Source organism: Lithobates pipiens, unplaced genomic scaffold, assembly GCF_037356315.1.
Source record: "Lithobates pipiens isolate NorthernLeopardFrog02 unplaced genomic scaffold, aLitPip1_a1.2 Scaffold_22, whole genome shotgun sequence".
Lineage (NCBI taxonomy): Eukaryota > Metazoa > Chordata > Amphibia > Anura > Ranidae > Lithobates > Lithobates pipiens.
This window is the reverse complement of record NW_027507784.1, coordinates 226,850,538-226,864,209: the sequence shown is the minus strand read 5'-3', so window position 1 is coordinate 226,864,209 and position 13,672 is coordinate 226,850,538. Positions and strand designations below refer to the sequence as shown.

General features: G+C 51.0%; 1 protein-coding gene across 8 annotated transcripts in view; it reads right to left on the bottom strand.

Annotated features, from left to right (window-relative positions):
• Window positions 1-13,672, bottom strand: part of RRN3 (RNA polymerase I transcription factor RRN3) — an 863,266-nt gene that overhangs the window by 317,694 nt on the left and 531,900 nt on the right. The gene's annotated exons all lie outside the window — the stretch shown is intronic.

Genomic DNA, 13,672 nt, shown 5'->3' with positions numbered 1-13,672 from the left:
AAGGATGCCAGGAAGTTCCCTTGATGGAGTGCAGCGACAACTGAGGAAACGGATTCCATTCTGAACCTCTGCACCTTTACAAAGTGGTTGAGGGCCTTTAAGTCCAAGATTGGACGTACACCTTCCTTCTTGGGAACCACAAACAGATTTGAGTAGAACCCCTGGAAGCGTTCCGATTCCGGAACCGGTAAAATCACCCCCTGATTCAGCAAGTCCCTTACTGCTCCCAACAGGGCCTCCCGGCGAACTGGGGATGCGGGTATGCTGGAGGGGAAGAATCTGTTTGGCGGTCAAGAGAGAAACTATCTTGTAGCCTGTGGAAATCAGATCGCAGACCCATTGGTCGGATAACCGGGAGGTCCACTGGGCTGCAAACTTCCGAAGACGATAAGTGGGTGGGGACAAACCTTTATGCGGTAGCACTTTTAGTCGCAGGCTTGTAAGGTTTGTAAGGTAGGATGGAATACCGGTCCCCGGGATAGCAGGTATGGACGGGACGGTAGGGTCCAAGGAGAGCCTACCGCCATCTTCACTATTTCTGCATACCAAGCTCTTCTGGGCCACCAGAAGCACCGACTTCTTTTACTGCCTGATCCTGCAAAGCAGTCTTGGCAGTAGCAGAATAGGAGGGAACGCATAAATCAGAGAGAACTGATGCCATGGAGTAACCAACGCATCTGTCCCGCATGCAAGAGGATCCCTTGACACAAAGTTGTTGACCTTGTTGTTGAACCTGGACGCAAAGAGATCCACATCTGGAACCCCCCCTCCCATCTCTGGCATATGGCCAAAAAGACATTGGGGTGGAGAGACCATTCCCCTGGCACTAACTACTGGTGGCTCAAGTAGTCCGCCTGCCAGTTTTCTACCCCACGGAATGAAGACTGCCGATATGCATGGCACATGTCTTTCTGCCCAGATTAAGATTTGGTTTACTTCTTCCTGAGCTGTACGACTCTTGGTGCCCCCTTGTTGATTGATATAGCCACTTCAGTAGCATTGTCGGACTGGATCCTGACATGGCAACCCTGCAACCTGAGTGTCCAGGCTTTTAGGGCTAGATACGCCGCATGGATCTCCAGAATGTTGAAGGGTAAGGCCCTCTCGGTCCTGGACCATCTCCCTTGGACAGTCAACTGTTCCAGGACTGCCCCCAAATCCGAAAGACTGGCATCTGTTTTTACCACTGTCCAGGTAACTGGTAAAAAGGATTTTCCTTTCCACAGTTTTTTGGGTATCAACCACCAGCTGAGGCTCCGACGCGTTGTAGGGGACAGATGCATCGGAAAATCTAACGCCTGAACCTTCTTATTCCAGGCCGATAGGATACTGTTTTGCAGTAGCCTTGAATGAGACTGAGCGCAGAAAACTGCTTCGAATGAAGCCATCTTCCCCAACCTCATACAAAGACGAATAGAAGGACCCTTCTTTGCCCTGTACCTGAATCAGTTCTCTTATAGCACTGATCTTCGCTTGGGGTAGGAATACCCTCTGCTGGGCTGTATTTATGACCAGACCCAAATACTCTAGTCTTCTTACTGGTTTTAAAGAAGGCTTCTCTAAGTTGAGGACCCAACCTAGGTGTTCCAGGTAGTTGATTGTGGTGACCAAATTTTGGTCCAGGTGGGCTACCGACCGGTCTATCAAGAGCAAGTCGTCTAGGTATGCTATTATAGTTTTACCTTGGGTCTTTAATCTGGCCAGAGGAGGGGCCAAGATCTTTGTAAACACTTGAGGTGCAGTATCTAGCCCGAAAGGCAGAGCTACGAACTGAAAGTGGCTTTTTTTTTACTTCGAAACGCAGGAACTTTTGATGAGCAGGGAAAATAGGTACATGCAGGTACGCATCCTTGATGTCTATTGATGGCAGAAGCTCTCCTCCTTGTAGGATGGAGACTACCGATTGGATCGATTCCATGCGAAAGGACCGTATCTCTAGAAATCAGTTTAGATCTTTGAGATCTAGAATGGGTCTGACATCTCCGTTTGGCTTCGGTACCGTGAAAAGGTTTGAATAAAACCCCATTCCTTGCTCTTGCATGGGAACTACCATGATAACTTTTTGTGACAATAGTCGCTCCAATGCTAGAAGAAGAGACTTCTTTTTCTCTGGGTACATTTGATCTGAGGAAACGAGAAGGGAATTCTCGGAATTCTAGTTTGTAACCTAGAGTTATTGTGGAGACCACCCATTTGTCCTAAAATTCCTCCTGCCAGAGCCCTGAGAACTTTTGTAGTCTTCTCCCCACTCGAGCAGGGGCGCCCCTTCATAAGGAGGTCTTAGCATTTTGTCTTGAAGACCTTCTCCCCCAGGACTAATTTTGTCCCTGCCTGGAGGCTGATGCCCTTGGCACTGGAGAAAGCGCCCGTTTAAAGGAGGGACGTTTACTCCTTTTCTTGACTGGTAAAAGGGTGCTTTTCGCACTACAGATCCTTTGGATATAATTGTCCAAGTCCTCTCCAAACGGTTTTGCACCACAAAAGGGAAATCCCGCCAGGAGATTTTTACATGGTGATTCGGCTGATCAATTTTTCATCCACAAGATTCTACGCATGTGTACCAATCCAAAGGTAAGGCGAGAGGTCTGAAGGATAGAATCTCTGATAGCATCAACAGCAAAACACAGAGCCGCTGGAAGGTTAGCTAACCCCTGGGCTTGCTGTTCAGGTAAGGCTTTAAGCACCTGTTTAACACTCTCAAATATTGACAGACTCCAATTGCTGCCACTGCAGGTTGTGATACTGAACCTGCCAAGGAGAAAACATTTTTTAATAGGAATTCCATTTTCTTATCAGTTGGATCCCTAAGCATCTGAGCGTTGTCAACAGGAAAAGTCAGGCTTTTTTTTAAGGAGGGAATGGCACATCAACTGCCAGTATACCCCACATTTTAATACATTTTTCCTCCATAGGATAAAGTGTAGAAAACTTTTTAGGAGAAAAAAAAATGTTTATCTGGGTGATCCCACTCAGAATAGATAAGCCTTTCCAGCAAACCATGAACAGGACAGGCATGTGCAGTTTGAGGGGGTTTCAGTTAACCCAGAGAAGAAGTAGGTTCTTTAACTGACTCAGGTACGGGTAACAAACTTAGAACGGACCAATCCAGCAAGAATTTGCACCAACATTTTCTCATCCTGAGAAGTTGAAGAAGGCCCTTCTCCACTAGATTCCTCAGAAGTGGAATCATTAGTTTCCTCCCTCTCCCTTGAGGGGGATTCCTCTCCTTTATCCCAGAGTTCCTCACTCTGAGGGTCCTGGGTGACAGAGGGGGGCCTAGTGGGTTTTCATCCACTGAGTGAAGATGCGATTAAGGCCACTAATCTTTCCTCTAAACCATTTATGGTTGAGGAAAAAACCTCCTGTGTAATGTACACAGGGGCTGAAGTGCCAGAAGCAGCTGCAGCCCCTGACCCCGATGGCTCTCCCTGGTTGCTGCAGAGCCTGAAGGAAACCCCTTAGAGACCCTATTCTTCAGGGTACTTGTACCTCTTCTACCCATAGTGCAAAGCAACAAAAGCAGAGGTAGCACACAAAAAAATGCACCGACTGCTGAGCCCCGTAGTTCAACAACTGCCGCTGCTACTTAAGACTCAGTCTGGTGCCTGGGAATGCCTGTGTCTCCCACACTCACATGCACCTGTCAGCTCTGTGTCTCTCCATAGGCTGTGTGCATCTGAAAAAGAGTGCACTTTAAAGCCTGTGTAGCCTAGTGCTCCGCCCCCCACCTCCAACCACTTCCCCCCGCTCGTTTTTAAAAACAAGCGTTTCTCACGTGAGCAGAGGCTCCAACCCTGCTGGCAAGCATGGAGGGGAGGCTGGGAGAGGGAAGGGCTGGTGGATGTGAGGCCGCTGTAATGGCAGCGGCGAACGGCGATGGACGGCGCGGAAGGCGGTGGGGTATATTACCACTCTCTGCCCAGGCCTGTCTCAGCCCCCTAATCCGTGGAGGGAGAATCCCAGAAGGAAAAAAAACCCTTACCTTCATCCTTCCTGGAGCATGGCTGGAGGAGCATAGAGCGTGAACACCAAGCAAACAGATCAGGCATGAAAAGGTATGTGCTCTTGGAAGCCCCCAGTGGCGACTATAGGCATAGCATACATTTACTTAAAAGGAGAAAGCCTACTAGAATTAGAAAAATTCTTGAGGCGTCTCCCTTACCTTATCCAGCTGCAGGGTATGAATAACAGACCCAATCTTTACCTCTCATGGTGGGCTCAGTTAGGAAAAAACCTTCAGAGACTGGGGCCCCATTGAATAGGCGGATCTGCAGTTCTGGGCCTGTAAAGCACCCTGCCAGGAACATGGCTGAAAAAAAACTAAATACTGGATCCCAGGGTCCAGCTCTCTAAAAAAAAACAAAAAAACCTTGTTTCTTCAGACACGAGGCCCGGGTACCATGCAATTCGGCCTGGAAAAGACACTTTGAATGGATCCGGTTGCATAGATGGCTCCAGTAAGGATATTCCAGCGGAGCTCAGCACAGCACATCTTTACTTGTGACCAACACTTAAGACACTGGCGAAAAAACTGAGGTACCTCCAGTAGGGGGAGGGGTTATATGGGGAATTGAACTTCCTGTCTAGGGTGTGCCAGTGTCCAATCACCTAGTGATATCCTATAACTCACCAGTAATTACTGAGTCTGTGTCCCATGATGTACGAGAAAGAAAACTTTTGTTTCTTTTTGGGTTTAACCACCGAGGTTCTGCATGTCAACACAGGGCTATGAGTAGGGGGAGCAGAAGATAGAAGAGAAGAGCTGAGGGTAAAAAAGAGGGAGCAGCTACTAAGGAGGATTTCTGAGGAATTGCCGCAGGTGGAGAAGAGGTAATCTTCAAGGGGTTAAAAGCCGGGTACGTGCATTCACGTATTCACCGGGTACGTGCAATGAGTAGAAACAGGGTACTGACATATAATTGATAGCAGGGTATACTGGGCTGCAACTGTGGTTCCTGTGGATGATGTAGAAAGATATTGGAGAAGGCAGCAATGGGTTGTTGCAAGGACTGAGGCCGAGTGCAATATATCTGACCATGCTAATAGTAATGGTTGAACAAAATTCATTTTACACTTTGCTTGTCTGACAAGAGACTGCACTGCATTAAGACACTCCACTAGCACCTGTTGGGAACATGTTAAATAGTGCTCAAAGAAACAAGCCAAGTCATCCTCATTAACCATACCAGTGATTCCACCTGAGCCATAAGAAAGATAAAGTCGAGGGGCGTGGCTAAGGAATGGCCGAGTGAGGCAGCTTTTTCTTGGAGCTCCCGGTCCAAGGCCTCATGCCCCGGCGCTGATAATCCTTCTTACCGGCATGAGCTCATCTAAGAAGCACCGGACACGGGGAGCAACTCGAGGGACCCCCCACAGCAAATCCGCCGGTTCGTTCCGCCGCTACTTCGGGCGCGGCGAGGAATCCCCACCGGGAGCGGCCGTCGCAACACCACGAAAGGCTTTGCAGGCCTCACCGAAGCATCCACGCTCGGCACCCTTGGATTCGCTCCAGCCCGGAGAGGAGACACCTCCGGAGTTGGGTATGGAGGAGACGGAGCAGGGAGCGGGGGTGATGCCTGCCCCGGCGGCTTCCGGGCCCTCCATGCTGGACCAGGACATTAGAGTAATGCTCCAGGCCCTCCCAACACAGTCCGCCGTTGAGGCGTTGATTTTGCGGCTGGAGGAGACGCACCGGCGGGACATACAGGAGGTCCGCGGAGAGGTCTCCGGGATTGCGGAAAGAGTGTCAGCGGGGGAGTCATCTCTGACATCCTTGGAAGCCAGGGTCACCGCGCTGGAACAGTCGCGGGACCAGCACAGAGATGCCGCCATCTCCCTCCAACTGCACGTGGAGGACTTGGAGGACCGGAGCCGCCGCAACAACCTGCGGCTCCGTGGGGTCCCGGAGACAGCAGGTCCGGAGGACGTGAGCGCGGTGGTTGGCGCTATCATCCGCACAGTGCTCGGAGATCCAGAAGTGGTGGTCCCCTTAGACAGAGCGCATAGGGCTCTCGGCCCGCGACCGACGGACCCGGACAGACCGAGGGACATTGTGTGCAGAATACACCGTTATGCGCAGAAGGAAGCCATCTTGAGACGTGCCTGGGAGCTTGGTGATGTGGAAGTGAATGGGGCGACCATCCGTGTTCTGCAGGACCTGTCCCGCTCTACGTTGCGGCGGAGGGCCCTTCTTCGACCACTCCTTGACCTGGCCAAACGGCTGGGTTACACATACCGCTGGGGGTACCCCCTGTCCGTCATGTTCCGCAAAGACACTGGAAGCTTCACCCTGCAGACGGCCACCGACCTACCGGCTCTTTTTCGGTTTCTGGGGACAGAGCCCATCCCGCTCCCGGACTGGCTGCAGCTACTCCCTCGGCAAGTGGGCAGATCGGGTGCATCGGTTAACCGGGGCCCCCAGCCCCCCCGCCAGCAACGAGGACGTCGGAGACACCGATCGGCTTCGGGAGAAGCACCACGTGAGTAGGCCCTGGGCTACCCACTTCAGCTACTAGCTCCACTTCTCCATGGCGGCGGACACACTGACATAGGTGATATGCACACTTTGACGTGTTTTGTACGCACCCCCTTGCCCTCTATACCACCCGGTTTTTTTTGTTTTGTTTTTATTTTTTGATGGGCACCCCCCCGCACCTCCCCCCTTGCCAATCGGGCCCCCCGTTGATCCCGTGGGATTCCTCCTTGGTGGCCACTCCGACATGGGCGGCTGTCGCGGACTATTGGGACACTTCCCGGACGGGTCTTTTATGCTTTTATTTCCTTTTTGATGCTGCCCTTAGCTCCCTACAATCCCGCACCCCGGTCAGTGCAACCCGCCCCGGGCTGTCTGCCATGGTCTGCCCCCGGATGCCACTACTGACACCTGTTTTGTTCTGCACTGAGCTGGGCAACGCTTTGCTACTACGTGACCCTTTATCCCCCCCTTTACTTTTTGAGCTGCTATCTGGAGGAACAAAGGTTTTGCTGGTGGAGAGGTCCGGACAGCAACCCACCATCACGGATCAGCTGATACATCATTTACAGGAACTTTTGGCTCCCCAGTGCGGGGGCGATAAATGTAACTTCTGCTGTAGGGGACTTATGGCCTGTTTGCGCGGCGCTGGTTGCTGGTGGGGGGGAGCACTGGGCTATGTTTTGACCTGTTTAATCTCCTATGCGGGGGGGGGGGAGCCTTCGGGTATGCTGTGGAGCCTGCGGGGGCCTCTCCCCGCCTGGGAGGACACATTACCGGGAGGTGTTGGGGGGAGGGGGTCTTCTCTTTTATTGACCTATGCCTCAGCATTGTGGGGGGCACCCGGGAGGGGGAGGTGGTTTTGGGAGAGTGGGAGATCGTGGAGGAGAGGCACACTCGGCTGGACTTAATGTTCGGTGGTGGGTACTGAGGATCCTCCGCGGCCTCCGCTCCCACGTAGTAGATTTTTCTTGGGCTATAAGGCCCTCTGTTTTGGAGGTCCCCCGCCCCCCCTGGCCGTACTAACTGCCGCATGGGACGTTCTATGTAGTTGCTTACCTTATGTCTTTGCTCTTAACTTTTTAATGTTATGCCGGTTTTTATATGTTTATATTATTATATCTGTCATTATCTATTTTTTCACATGTGTTTGTTGGCTGCCGGGGAGGGGATGTTATACTGGACCGGGAGTTCACCCTTACAACTCGGTTCACTCCAGCTCCCACTTAGGTTTTCGCTCGGTTACCAGAGGTAGCTCTGGTGAGCGTTGCAGCCGTTTAGGCTACTTTAGGTTTGTTTACTTGGCCGTTTAGGACTGTGACGGCCCCCCTCCCCCTTATTTAGTTTTTCTACACCCTTCCTTATTTCCTGAGACTCCCCAATTTTTTCTAACTCCCTTCCGTTCCCTTTCCCTCCCCCCTGTTCTGTTGTTTTTCTTTTACTTCCCCTTCCCATCCTCTTCTACCCCGCCCCTACCTTTTGTATTGCTGTCCGCTCTTTCGCTTGCAGCGATGGAGGCTATTCATATACTCTCAGTAAACGCGAAGGGCCTCAATATACCCGAAAAGCGTAGGATTCTCATACACGATATGCGTCGGGCTAAAGCGGACGTGGTTTTTATCCAAGAAACTCATTTTAGAGATGGTAGTCTACCATTCCTTAAAAGCCGTCATTATCCCTTTGCATACCACTCCCAAGATGCGGTAGCCAAGTCGAGAGGGGTGACGATCTTAATCTCGGCCAGGGTACCATGGACGCTGATCGGCTCTCGAACAGATGAGGAGGGCCGCTTTCTATATTTAAAGGGACTGATTGGGGGTAGGAAGGTCACACTAGCAAATCTTTATGCCCCAAACGACCGCCAGGATACATTCCTTCGCAAGCGTCTGGATCATCTTCAGAGCTATGCGGAAGGTCAGTTGATAGTTGGAGGTGACTTGAACATCCCCCTCGATCCTCTGGAGGACACATCGTCCGGTACATCTACTACATCGAGAGACATGCGCAAGCGTATAGGCTTATCCCTACACTCGGCGCAACTTATCGACGTCTGGCGACTCTTCCATCCGGGGGAACGTGACTTCACATTCTTTTCCAGACCACACCAGACTTATTCACGACTGGACTATTTTCTAATACCTCACGGGCAGTTACATGCGGTGTCCCACACCTCTATCGGGTCGATTACGTGGTCCGACCACGCCCCGATCAGCATGCGGTATACACTGTCAGACAACCTTACCCACCCTCCAGCGCAGTGGCGCCTCAACGAGAGTTTGCTACAGGATCCTGTAGTCCTGGCAGATGTGACCAAAGAAATAGGCCACTATTTTGCCACGAACAATACCCCTGGCAGTGATATGGGTGTAGTGTGGGAAGCCCATAAGGCGGTCATCAGGGGGGTCCTTATAAAACACGGGGCCAGACTGAAGAGACAGAGGACTGAACAATTAGACTCCCTACTAGCAAAGCTCCATGCCACAGAACAGACGCACAAAACATCTCCGTCGTCGGCCCTCGGCGTGGAATTGGACATTCTCCGCTCACAAATCAACGACCTACTTCAATATAGAGCTAAGACTGCACTGCAGAGATGTAGACGGACGGTATACGAGTCGGGTAATAAATGTGGGCGTTACCTCGCACAGACCCTGAAAGCACAGCGTTTGGCTTCCTACGTTCCCGAGATTGTGACCCCGTCGGGACAAAAACGGTCGCTACCCCTGCAGATCTCACAGGCGTTCAGGGACTATTACAGTTCCCTGTACAACCTGTCCGGTGTGCCACCGTTGCCCTCCGTTGTCTCGCAGTATCTCACTGAGTCCAAAATGACATCCCTGTCTCCGGAGGCAAGTGCCGCTCTGGAGGAGCCCATTACGTTGTCAGAATACGAAACCGGGTAAAGCGCCGGGCCCTGACGGGTTGACTCTTGCCTACTACAAAATTCTACTGCCGACCCTGGGGGACCCTTTAGTAGACCTCTTTAATGGGCTGGGGAGGGAGAACAGACTTCACGACACTACTTTGCGGGCGCATATCTCGGTGATCCCCAAAGAAGGTAAGGACCTGACCCAGTGTGGGAGCTACCGCCCGATCTCCCTCCTGAACTCAGACCTGAAGCTTTTCACTAAGGTTTTGGGCACGAGACTGCAACAATACCTTCCTCAGTTGATCCATCTAGATCAGGTGGGTTTTGTCCCGTCTAGAGAGGCAAGGGACAACACCACGAAGGTCCTCAACCTGCTCCATATAGCTTCCAAGACCCGGACCCCGTGTGTGTTTCTTGGCACAGATGCCGAGAAGGCATTCGATCGGGTTGAGTGGTCCTTTATGTTTGCCACCCTTGGACGTGTAGGCCTTGGAGACAAAATGATACGCTGGATTTCAGCAGCCTATTCGGGACCAACGGCGAGGGTACGGGTGAATGGGATGCTCTCTGATGTGTTTCCTATTACGAATGGCACTCGACAGGGTTGCCCTCTGTCCCCCTTGCTGTTCGCACTGACCTTGGAGACCTTTTTGTGTCATGTCCGTAACAACATGGCCATTAAGGGGATAGGGATCGGGGGGACTAGGCATAAGGTGTCTGCTTATGCCGACGACCTTATGTTCTCCTTAGCAGACCCTGAGACCTCTCTCAAGACCCTTTTGCAGGAATTTCATGTTTACGGCCAACTTTCTAACCTGCAGATAAATTTTTCAAAATCCGAAGCTATGGGAGTGGGGGTACCACCTGCACGTTTGCAGCGGCTAAAGACTTCCTTTACGCTGAAATGGTCGGATACTGCCCTGAAGTACCTGGGCACCTTTATTCCCCCTTCCGTTTCGCAACTTTTTAAACTTAATTTTCCCCCCTTACTGAAAACCGTACGAAAGCTTTTGGATGATTGGGTGGGCGGAATGCACTCCTGGCTGGGCCGCTGTAATATTCTTAAAATGTCGATCCTGCCAAAATTTCTCTATCTATTCCAGGCCCTCCCGGTCCATGTTCCCAGGGCCTTTTTCGGGCAGGTCCACTCACTTTTCACCCGCTTTTTATGGGCGGGCAAGCATCCACGTCTATCCAGGAGCATGCTTTCCAACCCTAAGAATCGGGGGGGTTTGGCATTGCCAGAGATCCGGAAATATTACTATGCTGCCCATCTCAGTAGACTTCTGGACTGGTGCCGCCATAAAGACACTAAACTTTGGGCGCAATTAGAACAGGAACAATTTGACATCTCATTGACGGGCAGCCCGTGGTGTTACGGAGATTTACCTATGGAGCTTCGACGTCACCCCCTGATAGGCAATACAGCAAAGATTTGCTCACTCCTTTTAACTGACCCAGACCTGTCGACACCTGACGCACCGGTGCGGCCTGTGATCGGTCACCCGAGTTTCACCCCTGGTCTCAGAGACAAGTGTTTTCGGGACCTTCATGGACAGGGTCTCTCCCTAGCGTCTCATTTTAGTCAACGGGGTAGATGGACGACGCTCGCGGACTTGACGGACCCGGGGGGCCCATACCGCCTTGACTTCCTGCGGGCTTCCCAGCTATCCCATTTCCTCCAGAGTATGCCGCCGCCACCCACTGACTCACAGAGGCCCCTTACCTGCCTGGAGAAGCTCTGCACAGAGACCGGGACCCTCGCCCACACATTGTCTATGGCATATGAAATGTTGATTGAACCCCCAAGGGATTTCCAGCCCCCATATCTTGCCAAGTGGGAAGAGGACCTAGCGGTTACCTTCACAGACAATCAGAAGCGACAAATAATCAACTACACCCACAAATCCTCACTATGCACTGGGCAACAGGAAACAAACTTTAAAATTATCTCCCGCTGGTATAGAACCCCCGCACTACTACACAAGATTTTCCCGACGACCTCGGACAGATGTTGGAGATGTCACTCAGAGGAGGGTACCCTCCTGCATATATTCTGGTCCTGCCCCCGATTGCAGGGTTTCTGGAGGGAGGTGTGGCGCACTACCCAGACATTCACTGATAGGGAGGTGCCGTTTTCGCCTGCCTATTTTCTCTTTCATATGACGGATACTCCTGCCCGGAAATATGGCAAATCAGTGATAAGACACCTATTGGATGCTGCTAAGGCGTGCATACCTCTCAACTGGAAATCCTCTAATCCTCCGACAGTCGCTCAATGGCTACACAAAGTAGATGACATCAGCAGGCTGGAGGACCTGATCCTCACCAGCCAACACCGACAGGAAGTGTACTCTAAGACTTGGCAGGCATGGAATGCCTTCAGGTTTTCTACTGAAGGTCATGCTCTCAGGAATGTTGAAGGATGACCTTTTCGGGATATTGTTACAGAATCCTTCTTTCCTACCCTCTTTCCCCCCTTCTCCCTCCCCCCCCCCACCTCCTCTTTTACTGGCCTGTCCCTTTTGTTAGGTTACACTCTCGCTCGGCGGACCTCCCACGGTCTTTTAGTATCCCTGGGAGGAACGCCGTAGGGAGAGGTTGAGACTACTACCTAAAACATAAAAAAATATAAAAAAAGTAGGAGGGACCACGTGTGCATGGTCAGACACATTGCTGCTCCACCACACCTGGACGGGCTGTTCGCCTCCCTGGAGGAGACGGTGTCGGCCGCGGGAATTATAAGTGGCAAACTGACCCTACCCTCTAGCATTCCCTAGTGGTGAGACCTTAACGTAGGGCGTTATGCCTACATGGGTATAGAAATGTTGCTGTTTGTTTATTTTGCAGTTGTATTGCTTTCTATACTTTTGGATGTACTGATTCATGTACCCTGGTCTTCTTGTATTAAATAAAAAATTTGAAAAAAAAAAGAAAGATAAAGTCATCACTGCTTTTAGAGAGCTTTTAGAGAACTTGACAATGCCAATTCTGTACAAACTTGAATCAATGGCTGAGCATTCTGCAAACAACATCTTACCCTGATCAACTAGAAATCGAGCAAGACGAATGCATTCAAACAACTGGTCACTGGCCCACTCCTTTAACCACTTAACAACTGCCCTATAGCTGAATTACGGCTACAGGGCGGTTTCCTAACTCTGGGAGGCTGTCATATGACGTCCTCCCAGAATTCCGCTCTCGCACACCCCCTGGGGCGCGCACTCGAGAGCATTCGTGACCACAGGACCCGGCGCATCACGGATCACGGTAAACAGCCGCTCATAGCGGCCGTTTACCACGTGATCGCTCCGTCAAATGACGGAGTGATCACTTGTAAACAAACCGGCGTCATGTTATGACGCCGGTTCCTCCCTCCCCCTCTCTGTACCGATCGGAACAGCGGAGGGGGAAGAGATCGGTGTCAGCAGTGATGTGGGCTGCATCTGCAGTGCCCACATCGCTGCTCACCGAAAATTAACCCCTCAATTCCCTGCCAATACTCTGCCACACCCTGCCACACCCTGCAACACCCTGCAACACCTGCCAATACCCTGCAACGCTCTGCAATGCTCTGCAACATCCACCAATACCCTGCAACACTCTGCAATGCTCTGCAACACCCTCCAATATCCTGCAATGCTCTGCAACGCAATACTCTGCAACGCCGTACTCTGAGATACCCAGCCATACTCTGAGATACCCAGCCATAGTTGGTGATACCCTGCAATACCCAGCCATAGACACCCCCCCCCCTCCCGCCGCCCTCCGGTGCTTCTACCAACTCGCCAATACGATCAAATCCAGAATCTTTTTTTTTTTTTCAGGCTTCCCAGCTTAGAGGTGAGATGTGGGGTCTTATTGACCCCATATCTAACTGTAAAGAGGACCTGTCATGCCATATTCCTATTACAAGGGATGTTTACATTCCTTGTAATAGGAATAAAAGTGATCGAAAAATGTATTTTTGGGGGAAAAATGTCAAACTAAAATAAATAAAGTAAAATGAACAATATTTTTTTTTTTTTTTAAAGCGCCCCTGTCCCCATGTGCTCTCATGCAGAAGCGAACGCATATGTAAGTCCCGCCCACATATGAAAACGGTGTTCAAACCACACATGTGAGGTATCGCTGCGAACGTTAGAGCGAGAACAATAATTCTAGCCCTAGACCTCCTCTGTAACTCAAAACATATAACCAGTAAAAAAAAATTAAATCGTCGCCTATGGGGATTTTTAAGTAGCGACGTTTGGCGCCATTCCACAAGCCTGTGCAATTTTGAAGAGTGACATGTTAGGTATCGATTTACTCGGTGTAACTTCATCTTTCAC